Consider the following 12,892-nt stretch of genomic DNA (forward strand, 5'->3'; position numbering starts at 1 on the left):
GGGCAGCCAAAGAATCACCCTTCACTGTAATTTTAGGATATCCTCTAAATTTTGGTGGGGTCCAAGCTTCATTTTTTAACCTTTAATTCTATCTTTGTCTCAGATTCTGATGCACTTATTTCTATTTACAAATGTAGGGCTTGATCACAAAATTTTGTGCAACTTGGCCACAACACAACTACAAATGATTTTCTACTATAGCCAAAGGCATGCCCCAAATCTTTCATAGACTTTCTTGAATGCTCAAACCCAATGTTATCTCAGAAAACTTGAATGTTGTATGATCTAAATGACTCATAAAATTTACTATATAAATTGAAAACTCAAATTTAGGGCCTCCTCAATACTTCATACATATAATGGGTGTGTAACTGCTATTTTTTCCATACATGGAAGCTTGATTATAACACTTTTGAACTTCGTCAAGTGGATCAATACTTAGACTCAGTCATAATCGACACTTCCCTTTTCACACTCTATTAAGACTTCAATACTAACACTAATTCATCAATAATTCTTCAACTCGGCATCAAAATATATTACTCAATTTAAACTTCAAATATTTCCTTATGCATCCATTGGCATGTTGATTTGGATTTTCATGCATATAAATCTTAGGAACCAATATATGGTTTAGAAATTTGAAATACACTTCCATACATACCTTTTCCTAGTTTGAGGTGGGGGGATCACCTAATCCATTAGATTGTGTGATCACAACATCACTATTTGAACTGTTGACTTCCTTAATTTTCTTCTTCTGGTTTTGATTCATCTGATTTCTCACTTCTTCAACATTGATCTTTGCCTTTCCATTTTTTTCTTCATTATTAGAAACTAGTGCTTGGTTCATACAATCTCTACTTAGGTGACTAGCCTTTTGTCAGTTAAAACATACTGGACTAAAATTTCTTCAATTTCTTCATCTTCCTCTGAGATGTATCCTTGCACAATTTGGTGCAATGTGTCCATACATTTCACAGAATTGACAATTGATCCAAGTATTAGAGTCCTAATTTATAGTGTTACCTTACCTAGTTGCTTTACTTTGGCCTTTAGGTGTCAATCTATTATGTGCATTAGATCTACAATCTTGTGCATTGTGACCATACTTCTAACCTTTATGACAATCACCTTCAATATTAGAATGATTTAGAATAACTAAGAGGGGGGTTGAATCAATTATCCTCATGTATAGATGTACCAATTAAAATTTTTAACTCTTCAAACAACTTATATATATTCATTAGGTATCTTTGTCTTTATAGTAACTTATTAGTAACATAAACTTGCAGTCCACTATCCCAATAATAACTAACTTATAGAATGCAAAAAACTAAATAGTAAAACATCTCAAATAACATCTACATAACACCAAGATTTAACATGGAAACCCAATTTGGGAAAAACTACTAGTAACATGTCACCAATTTTCACTCTTCTGAAGTGAGCTCTATTAGAAGCCAACCCTGTTAAAGGTTACAATATACACTATTAGGTGTGACCCTATTAAAGTATTTAATCATCTTATTAGGAATGGTCTTGTTAGAGGACTTAAGAACGTTCCATTAGAATGTCACCTTGATTAAAGCATTTACAAATTACTATTAGTTCAACCTTGATTAAAGGATTTTAACTGATACAATGGTTAGAAAGTAACAATAGGTTGATCTGATAAGTACAACTCACTTTGAAAATATAGATCACAATGTAGCTCATCTGCTAATTTAATGACTAAACTTCATTTGTGTCTCCATAACTATCTCTCATCTTCTCGAAAATCCTTCAAGAAATCACTCTTCACCTCTTCTCTACTACTTCTTCACATCCTTCTTCTCTAGTTCCTATGTTAACAAACTTAGAAATTGATCACTTCTCTAGATTAATTTGTATGCCACCTTAAATACGTAAATTTGATCTTTTGCATCTTAAACATCATCGTTGATCTTAGAATTAGGTTAGATTCATCAAATCCTTCCATCCTTTAGTTTCTTATTTCTCCTCCCAGATAATTTTCAAAACTTCTCTTTGAATCCATGTCTAGAAATGCTCATAGTTTTCCAAATATTAAATGCTCTAGCTCATCAATATGTATACTTCACACGCTTTGACCAATCTGAAATTTCAACTATGTTGGTTGGAAATCTCAATTCCTTCACAAAATATCAAATGTTGACACTCGACCAAAACTTGTTACTCAGCCTCAGCCATCACTAAACAACTTAGTCAACACTAAATTTCTTGCTCATCTTATATTGTCTTCACTCAGTCCAACTTTTCTAATACTTTGTCTTTACTAGATCTTAGTGGACACTAAATTTTTTAGGCTTCTACTTTCACTTGGTTGACACTAACACAAGTTGGCTTCAACTATAAGTTCCTTAATCATCTACTTTGTAGCTTGGTTCACCTTCATCATTTAGTCCTTTGATCATCTCAACTAGGCTTCAATTCAACTACCTTCTCCACTTAGTATTATGATTAAACAACACATTATCTTGTCAAGGTCCAACTGATCAAGTGCCCATTATAGTTCCACATAACTCAACCTTTCCACTAGGCCTTCTTGTTATCTCTTCTTTTCAAATCCTCTTCATCAATCATCTTGATATTTCACTCTACTCAAATAGAAATTATCTCACCAGTAAGGTTTAACATCAATGATAACATAAGAACTGTTCCAATTGTAGTTTCTAACAATTCAAATCTAGATGTAGTTTGCATCTTATTGGTCTTTGATCTATATTCATGTGCTTGACTTACCAGTTTTTCTCCACAGTGATAGCACATAGGCTTCTTGTTCTTAGCACTCCTTTTTCCTACATGCTTTGATGATTCTCATTGCTATGTAGATGATATGATATCAGTATAACCTAGCCCAATAGTGTCACTAGGTCTTCTTTGTGCTCTTATGTATTCATCAATTTGTCTCATAGACTCTCAAGATCTATTCATTCTTTCCATAATTTCCTTTTCATCTCTCAACTTATCTTTCAGTTTATTATTCTCATATCTCATATTTGCAATCTCTTCCACCTTCCTAGTAATCTCATGACTGGCACTCAATAACTAATTGAATGTGTCCAATAGATTGTTGGTTAGCCTTTGCACCTCATTAATCCTTTCATCAAGACTGTTAGCCATTTGCCTCTTTTCTTCTTCATCCTTTTTCTTTTGTTTAGAAACTTCACATTGCCTTACTAGCTATATTGCATATTCTCTTTCAATGCTCTCACTTCTTCATTCAAAATGTTATTCCTTTCCAAAAAATCTTCTATTATTTCATTAGTTCCACTAGCCTACCTTCATCACATAGGTTCTTAATTCTTTCTTCCTTGTATTGTGTGTCATTTTTATAAATTGACATCTCATTTCTTTTATTTAAGGATTTCTTCAGCTCCTAATGTGCAGTCTTGTCTTGTTCATATGTAAGCTATAAATCAATATTTTGGCTTCTCAATAACCTTTCTCAGCTTGTAGGCTTCCATTTCCAAGATCTCTCACTCTAAAGCCATTAGATTTCTTTGATAGAGAAGAAAGCTCTGATACAAATTGTTGAAAATCTAATAGGAAAAGTAAGACACTGAGAGAGATGGGGGTAAATCAAGATCACTAAAACTTTTACCATTTTAAACATAAACTATGTTCATACTTAATTCACTACATGCATATCTGCCTTAACCTTAAACTTTAACATGCAACATCATATATCAACATGTAATATCATGTCTAACATCTACTTTAATGAATAAAACATATAAATAGATATAACACAAGATATGGTAATGCATAAACCCTCCAAGGTTAAGGTAAAATTGCAGTGGGGATTACACCCACAAAAGCTTCACTACTACAGCAATAAAGTGAGTCTGTTAGAGTTACAAAGCCTGATCACTTATGATAATCTACCCTATAAGGGTTTTTCCTAATTAACAGCTTACATAACTATTAATTCAACCTTGATTAAAGAATTTAAACTATACATTTAAGTGAGCACTATGTTTATATATTTACATAGGCCTATTAAGACCACTCTATTAAGAGATTCACCCTGATACACCTATTAAAATGTAATAGTGTCTTGATCCTTTGGTTTTCACTTGAATATTAATGACATATCACCCCTTTCCAAGCTACAAGAATAGCTCTTTGAACTGCTCGGTTTCCTTACTTCATAGCTTACTAATTCACCTTCAACTATGTAATCCTTTCTCTTACAACTACACTCGCATGAATTTGGGTCTAAAACCTTCCGTAAATAGCCATTTGATGACTCTTCTATATCTTGATCAATGATCTAGATTCATATTTTCTTCTACTTAGACCTTATAATTTTCTAGTTGGTTGAACTCTTTACATAGGGATTAAAGATTCATAATTACATGGAAAATTACCTCCTTAACTAACTCCTTGATGATAGAAACACACTTCCATTTTAGGAAACATGCAAGCTTACATTTTATAACCATGCAAGTATACCTAGGGTTTGTAGTTTTAGAAGAAGGTCTAAAAATGGCCCTTGATAAAATGAAGGTTATGCTTGAATGTCCTACTCAAAGAAGTTATATGGAGGCAAGATCTTTTCATGGTTTTGCTATCTTTTCCACAACGTTTATCAGAGGTTTTAGTAGTATTTGAAGACCCTTGACTGAAATAATGAGAGGGGATAGAAAATAATTTAAGAGGACTATAGGAGAAGATAATAGTTTCAATTTGTTAAAACAAAAAGTTACAGAACAACCTATTTTTGAACTTCCATATTCTAACAAGGTGTTTCAAGTAGACTATAATGTTAGTGGTCGTGTGATAGTTGTTTTGAGTCAAGAAGGTAGACCTATTGTTTATTTTAGTGAGAAGTTGAATTATGCCAAAAGAAAGTATTATTCTTATGATCAATAATTTTACACTATAGTTAAAGCATTGAAGAAGTGGAGACACTAAATTCTTCGTAAGGACGTTTTTTGCTATAGTACGTTGAAAATAGAATTGATCCAAGTATGAGAATGGGTTTCAATCATTGTTTTGTCACTGATGCCAAACCTGCTACTTGCTAGTAAGAGAACTTCTTAATTGATTTGAGTACAATCATCTGTTTGATTGATGAAGAGAATTTTATCAAATGAGATAACAAAAGCACCTAGAGAAAACATTGAGTTATGGTATGTAAAAAGGTGTAGAAAGATCAATTAAGACAATGATGATATTGTACATTGATTATCTAATTAAGGTTGCAAAGGTTGGATACACAGACAAAGTCCAGAGGAACAAGTAAGAAGAATTGAGTCTGTGAAGCTTGACCAAGTGGCTAGTAGGTGTCAAGAAAAGTTAGTGCAAGATGAGAAGAAAATCAGTTGGAGCCAAGAAAAGTGAAATTTCAATGTATGTCGAGTGATACACTGTAAGCTGAGTAAAGTTTAATTGATGTTATATGGTTGAAGCCGAGCGATAGTACATTGACGTTGAATGCCATTGGCAAACAAAGCAAGAAGGCTTAAGAGTATGAACACTTGAAGGGTGAACAAGCTATCAAAGTTGAAGTATGTAAAACCCAAGCAAAATGGAGGATTGAAACAGAGATTTGTAATCTGCGAGTGAGTTGTAATTTGTTATCAGATCAAGCCTTACTATTACTTTCTAATCATTATACCAGTCTAACAAAAATTTGTTTGACTAAGGTTGACCTAACAGTCATGTATAAATCCCTTAATTGATTGGCATTCCAAGTGAATGATCTGAAGTCCTCTAACAAGGCTCACTCCTAATAGGCTGATTGAAATCCTTTAACCAGGTCACATTTAATAGTGTGTATTGTAACCTTTAACAAGGTTGGCCTTTCACAGGGCATCACTTCAAAAGAGTGAGAATGAGCAGCATGTTACTGGTGGTTTTTTCCAAATTGGATTTCTACGTAAAATCCTTGTGTCAAATGTGTTATTGAATCTATTATGTTTCATATTTACATTACTACAAAGTTATTTTTACCTAGGATAGTAACCTACAAGTTCTAGTGATTGTATGATCTAATGGATGCATGCATGATGATTATATTTTATGGATATAGTTAACTAAGTTGTGAAAATTTTTATGTGTACATCTAGACCTTGGATAACAAATTCATCCCCCTCTCAGCTATTCTAAAGAATTCTAACATACTGATAATCAAGATTTACAAAATTTGAATAGTCAAGGTAAATTAAACCACGGGCATTTGAAACGGGTTGACCTTTTTCAAAGTTTAACATTAATTTTTAAATATAGGAGTGGGAGGCCTAAAAAAGTTAGAGACTATCTTAGCGCAAGACAACTTTTGTTGACAAAGATGTAGCTTGAGGTGGTTGGGTTTAAGGAACTTAGGAATTCATATCTAGAGGATCTTAATTGTGGTGACACTTGGCAATCTTGTACTAAACTTGTTACACTCGATAGAAAAAAGAGTTTTGATTTTATAATCCAAGATGTTATGCTCCTTCAAACAAGCCAATTGTGCATTCCAAGAAATTCAATGAGGGAGAATCTCATCAAGAAGAAGAATAGTGCAGGATTGGTTGGATATTTTGATAGAAATAAAAGTATTTCTTTGGTTGCTGAGAATTATTACTAGTCATAATTGTAGCAAGATATCAAGAGATTTATATAGAGTCAAAGAGTATGTTAGATGGAAAAAGGAGTGAAGAATATTACAAGGTTGTATCATTCATTACCTATACTAGAGAAGGAAACTTACTATGACTACTAGGTTAAATGGAAGGATCAACTAGCAGTAGATGCAACATGGATAACTGAGAAAGACATTTTAAAAGCAAGATACAACATTGTAGACATCCCAACTCAAGAGACTTGAGTTTCTTTTGGATAGGGGATTATGTTGCAAAGCACCAATCAAGTAATCAATTAAAAGATGTGAAAGTCATAGGAGTATAGGAAATGGTAGGAAAATGCCCTACATGTCTTGAAAATCCAAAATTGTAAGAGCAAGGTATCCATTGGTGCATTATAAACCTTGGATCACCATAAGTTTAAGTAATTTTTCAATTATGTTGGTTAGAATAAATCTATATAGGAATAATAAGTCATTTCATGTTTTTCCAAACTAATCAAAAGGTCTTAGAGACCAATTAGATGGAAAATGTCAAAAGTTGTCAATTTTGCACTCATGAAAAGATGCAACTTTCATGCAACTTTTTGAAAGTGTTTATAAATTGCTTTGGTCTACTGTGACTATTGGGAAAGGCCTATTTAGACATTTTGAACATCTCTCAAGACAATGAAGAACATAATGTAATGATTTGGAGTTTTGGAGAGCAATAAAACTGGGTTTTACTTGCAATTCTATTATTTTTCATGTTTGGATAGACCTATACGGATTGGAAAGTCTAATAAAAGGACATGATTTGATAGATCACCACTCACCACTAGTCCATCTCATAACTAGATCATGAACAATATAACCTTGAACTAGAAATACTGAAATACTGCACTCACCACTAGTCCATCTCATAACTAGATCATGAACAATATAACCTTGAACTTGAAATATTGAAATAGATCTAAATGTGCATCACATCCATAAGCATTAATGAAAACACATAACACAAATATTTGGTTACCTAAAAACCCTCCAAGCTGAAGATAAAAGTGGGTTGGGGATAACACCCACAAACATTCACTACTATAGTAATGAAGTTTGCCTATTAGGGCTACAAATGTGATCACTTTTGTTGATCTACCCTATGAGGGATCTACCCTATTTGGAACTTATAAGACTATTAGTTCTACCTTGATTAATGGATTTAAAACTTACATTGAAGTAAGCACTATGTTAGGAGATTTGACCAGGCCTGCTAGGACCACTCTGTTAAGAGATTTACCCTAATTCACTTGATAGAATGTATAAGTACCTGATCCTTTTGTTTCAACTTATAATTTAAATTATGGACCTTCTCTTTCCACTCTTTGATCTGATCTCCTATCTAATATATCTCTTCTCTTCACTACTCATGTCGGTTGCTACAATTTGTTCCTTTAAAATTTCACTTGCAACGCCCATAACACAATCTCTTTGCATATACATCTACCAGACTTTGCATCATATGGAATGGGGTTTGGATTTACCCTTAAATCTCCATTTGCAAAGTCTTCTAAAACATTATCAGTGATCTAGATGCTTCCCTTTTTGCCTCTTAATCTTATTGGCTGAATCTCCTTTATATGGATCAAAGATCCATACCAAAATATGTAAAAAAACTCTACAATAATTCAATATCATCTTCATGTCGACCAAAAATTATTTACCTCATATTTTTTTTCATTCGAAACATTCTTGTTCAAATATTTTTACTTGACACATATGGTTCCTGATGCTTAGTCATAAATATTATGCTTACCGACGCTTGCCCTCTACTAGCTTGGCTCATTTTGTATTTCTCATAACATACTCACTCTTTTTTACTCGGCATTTTATGTAAATTGGATAACTCAACTTCCATAGGTATCTCAATAGCCATAGACTTGCTTAACTCCTGTAGAGCTTGGCATAAACATGATTATCTACAAGTCTAACAAAAACATAACTTAGCCTATATAGAGTGACTCGGTTGCTATGATGACCGACCAACTCTTCCTTCTAAATACGTAAGTGTTTGACAATAATAGACAACAAAACTAAATACATCAACAATCTTCACCTTTGACATTAGTGGCAAAAAAAAAAAATTCATGATTAAAGGAATGATTGTACTCCCCCTATGGCTATAACTCGGTCCATATAAGACTACAAAATTTTTACAGTATACTCAGATATATATTACATATATTACATGAATAGAATTATCTAATATAGCTTTATCATACCTTTAATCTATCCTCTGAAGTACTTCTATTTACATCAATTTCTGGTTTCTTCTTTTAAATCTTCCTCTTCCAAATCTTCTTCTTTATCCCTTGTCTTTTTCACTCATGTCTACTGCTACGGTTGGGAGGATGGAATCAAACCATACTCCTATGTGGTTTACACTAGTTCTATGGGGTTGGACGGATGATCATGGCTAGGGCATGATCCCATGTGGTTCTCACTAATTCCAAAACTTGAAGCTTGATCTCCATCTTTGTAACTAAGTTAATAAGGCTATCAGCAGTAGAAAGATTATGATATGATTGTACTAAATCCTTTTCTAAAGATAACTCACATTGCATTACCTCCAAATGAGGAATAAACATAGACTTTATTGAGATAATTTTAGCCCTAATTCATCTATATTTTGTATGTATCTTGGCTAACCTCCCTTGTGCAAACAATAATCTATTGTAATAAATTGAACTTGATCTAACAGATTGAGAAATAGGGTTACCTAAAGATTTTAAGTCTTTCTCAATCTTCTAAATATTAGCATGAAATTCATTTGTGAATCTAGGCACATCACAAAGATTATTATACAGATCTTGTATTTGCTTCACAAGTTCTTTGAGATTTTCTACAAGTGTTGACAGTTCAACTTTCCTCAATGCAATTACTGTATAGACCTTCTGTTAGGAACCTGTGTGTTCCTTCTGTTTATTTTGTTAGAGTAGTGTTGTTGAACGCATATGCTTTGTAAGTCGTCCCGTGAGTATATTTTATTATCCCACATGCATAGGTAGTATTACTTTTCTAGATCGTACCCAGTATATAAGAATAGGTTGAGGCCCTTGATGGACACGGACGAATTTATTGTATTGAGCTTGCTCAAAGGAGGTTACCCCCTCGAAGTGGCCTGCGATCAATAGATTCATTCTGAGTTCTGCTATCACTTTGTATTCTGTTATTTCGAGCATTCTCACGATATTGCTATAAGGAGGTTCTTCACATCTGGTATCAGAGCACTCTCTTGGGCTCGCTGGGTGGAAATTACATCAAATTTTTTTTCTGTCGTGGCCTTCAGGTTCCTCTCACTTCTAATATCTCTTGTTATTGCAATAACTCTTTTCAGTTGTTCTGTCTGTGAGTGAATTTTTCTAAGTCGACTGTTCAAAAAAAAAAAGAGTAAAAATTTTTCAATTTTTTAGTCGTAGCTTCCTTGTTTGCTTTCTGTTTCTGCTCATACTTCCGCAGAACGTCTGCAATATCATTTTGCATACTTCCTTCCTTGGCGACCCAACCCCAAATTTTACATATCAAAGCCCTAAATCCCTCATTTATCTAATTTTAGGGTTTGCCCTATCTTTTTCACCTCTCATCCAATCGCCACCAAACTGAGCCACAAGATTCAATTCCTCATTTTGCTCCCTTATCCCTCTTGGACTGTTCGCCTCATTTCGCCTCCCTACCCTTGAAACCCTCATTTTTCTTTTTCCCTTGTCCCCAGATAGTCTCCCACCACCCGTCGAACACCCATTTCCTATATGAGTTTTACCCAAATCCAAGTTTGCCGTAACTAAAAAAGTTTTTGTTTCTCATCTTCTACCCATTCCGAAAAAAAAAAAAAAAAAAAACCTTGTTTTATGGTTGTTACGCGTACAAGAGCAAAAATCATGGAAGAGGAAATTGCATCCCTCAAAACCAAACTTCAAGATCTGGATGACAAAATTCTGGGTCTTAACTTTCAGCAGTCAGCCATGAGCCGAAACCATTCAGGAGATACTGGGTCCTCTTCTGGCAATTTCCGTGGACCCAAGCTTGATTTTCCACGCTTCGATGGTTCTGATCCGACTGGATGGATCTATAGGGCAGAGCAGTATTTCAGCTTGCATAATACTTTGGATAACCACAAAGTCCCCCTTGCATCTTTTCATTTGGAACATGAAGCTCTTCGATGGTTCCGTTGGTACATCAAGGCTAATGTAGACCCAACGTGGAGAGAATTGTGCACCCTCATTTTGGAGCGCTTTGGCCCTAGTTCCTTTGATGATTTCACAGGAGCACTAACTAAACTGCGTCAAACAGGCACTGTAAGAGAATACCAGACAGAGTTTGAAAAATTAGCTAATTACACAGAGGGCTTGTCTGATGAATTCTTCCGTAGTTGTTTTGTCAGTGGTCTGAAGGATGCACTTCGCTCAGAAGTCAAAATGTTTCGACCTACTACAATGATGGAAGCCCTTGGGTTGGCTAAGTTAGCGGAAGACAAGATTAGTGCTCTACAACGCTCCAGATCTAATTTTGTTCCATTCAGAAATACAGGTTCTCACAACCCTCCAGTCATACCAGCTCCCAGAACTACTCTGATCAAGCACTTGTCTGAAACAGAGATGCGAGTCAGGCGAGACAAAGGGCTTTGTTATAATTGTGATGAGAAATGGTCTCGGGGCCATAGATGTGTTCAGCAAAAGCTCTATCTCTTGGATGTGGATTCTCCACCGGAACTGGAAGAATATGTAGATGCTCAGGCAACAGTGGATGATGAGGTTGAGCCTCACCAGCCTGAACCTCCTTCACCAGAAGCTCCACCAGAGATATCCGTCCATGCTTTGGCAGGAGTCACTACTCCACAAACCATGCGGGTCCAGGGTTTCTTCAAGAAGATCCCTCTTACTATACTCATTGATTCTGGTAGCACTCATAACTTCATTGATCCACGAATAGCCAAACAGGCTGATTGCTTTATCCATCCCTGCTCTAGCTTTGAAGTCATGATTGCCAATGGGGGCACTTTACCTTGTAAAGGGAAATGTCGCAATGTGCGTCTCTCTATTGGAGATTATAAAATGCGCTCTGACATGTTTGCCTTACCCTTAGGTGGCTGTGATGTGGTTTTGGGTGCCCAATGGTTACGCACTCTTGGCCCCATTCTCTGGGATTTTGCTGAACTTTGGATGCAGTTTTCAGCCGAGGGGCACCAACACACTTTGAAAGGCTTACAACCAGGGTCTCTCAGCATCATCAGTTCACACCGTATGGAAAAACTTCTTAAGAAGAATTCACATGGTGTCATCGCTCAGCTCCATTCCATTCAGATGCAGCCATCAGCAGTCTCTAGCACTCCTGCCGATCTCCAACACATTTTGGACAAGTATTCTGGTATATTTGCTGAACCTGTGGGATTACCTCCTTCTCGTCCAGAGGACCACCGTATTCAGCTCCTTCCTGGCAGTGTTCCGCCCAACATCAGGCCCTACCGCTACCCATTTCATCAGAAGACCGAAATCGAGATACTTGTCCGTGACTTACTGAAGCAAGGAATTATTCACCCTAGTACCAGTTCCTTTTCTTCTCCAGTTCTGCTTGTTCGCAAAAAAGATGGGTCATGGCGACTCTACATTGATTTCCGAGCACTTAATCATCTCACTTTAAAGGACAAGTTTCCCATTCCAGTTGTTGATGAACTTCTTGATGAACTTCATGGGGCTCATTTTTTCTCCAAGTTAGATCTTCGTTCTGGGTATCATCAAATTCGGGTTAATGAGGAGGATATACCTAAAACTGCCTTCCGCACACATGATGGTCACTATGAATTTTTAGTCATGCCCTTTGGCCTCACGAATGCTCCTTCAACATTTCAGGCAGTGATGAATAACATATTTCGACCATACCTCCGAAAATTCATTCTGGTCTTCTTTGATGATATCCTCATATATAGCAAAACTTGGGCTGAGCATCTCCATCATCTGGAGCTTGTCTTGCAACTTCTCTCTGATCATCAACTCTGTGCAAAACTATCTAAATGTGTGTTTGGCCAGGAGGAAGTGGAGTATCTCGGGCATATTGTTGCACACCATGGAGTGCGGGTGGATCCTACAAAAATAGATGCCATGAAAACTTGGCCGCATCCTAAAACTCTCAAGAGCCTTCGGGGTTTTTTGGGGTTGACTGGCTACTACCGCAAGTTTGTCAAAGATTACGGGAAAATTGCAGCACCATTGACAGCTCTGTTAAAAAAGGATGCCTTCTCCTGGACCCCTGTTGCTGAGACTGCATTTG

The sequence above is a fragment of the Cupressus sempervirens genome, chromosome 4 (genome assembly GCF_028749045.1).
Source record: "Cupressus sempervirens isolate cs-2001-9-10 chromosome 4, ASM2874904v1, whole genome shotgun sequence".
Classification (NCBI taxonomy): Eukaryota; Viridiplantae; Streptophyta; class Pinopsida; order Cupressales; family Cupressaceae; genus Cupressus; species Cupressus sempervirens.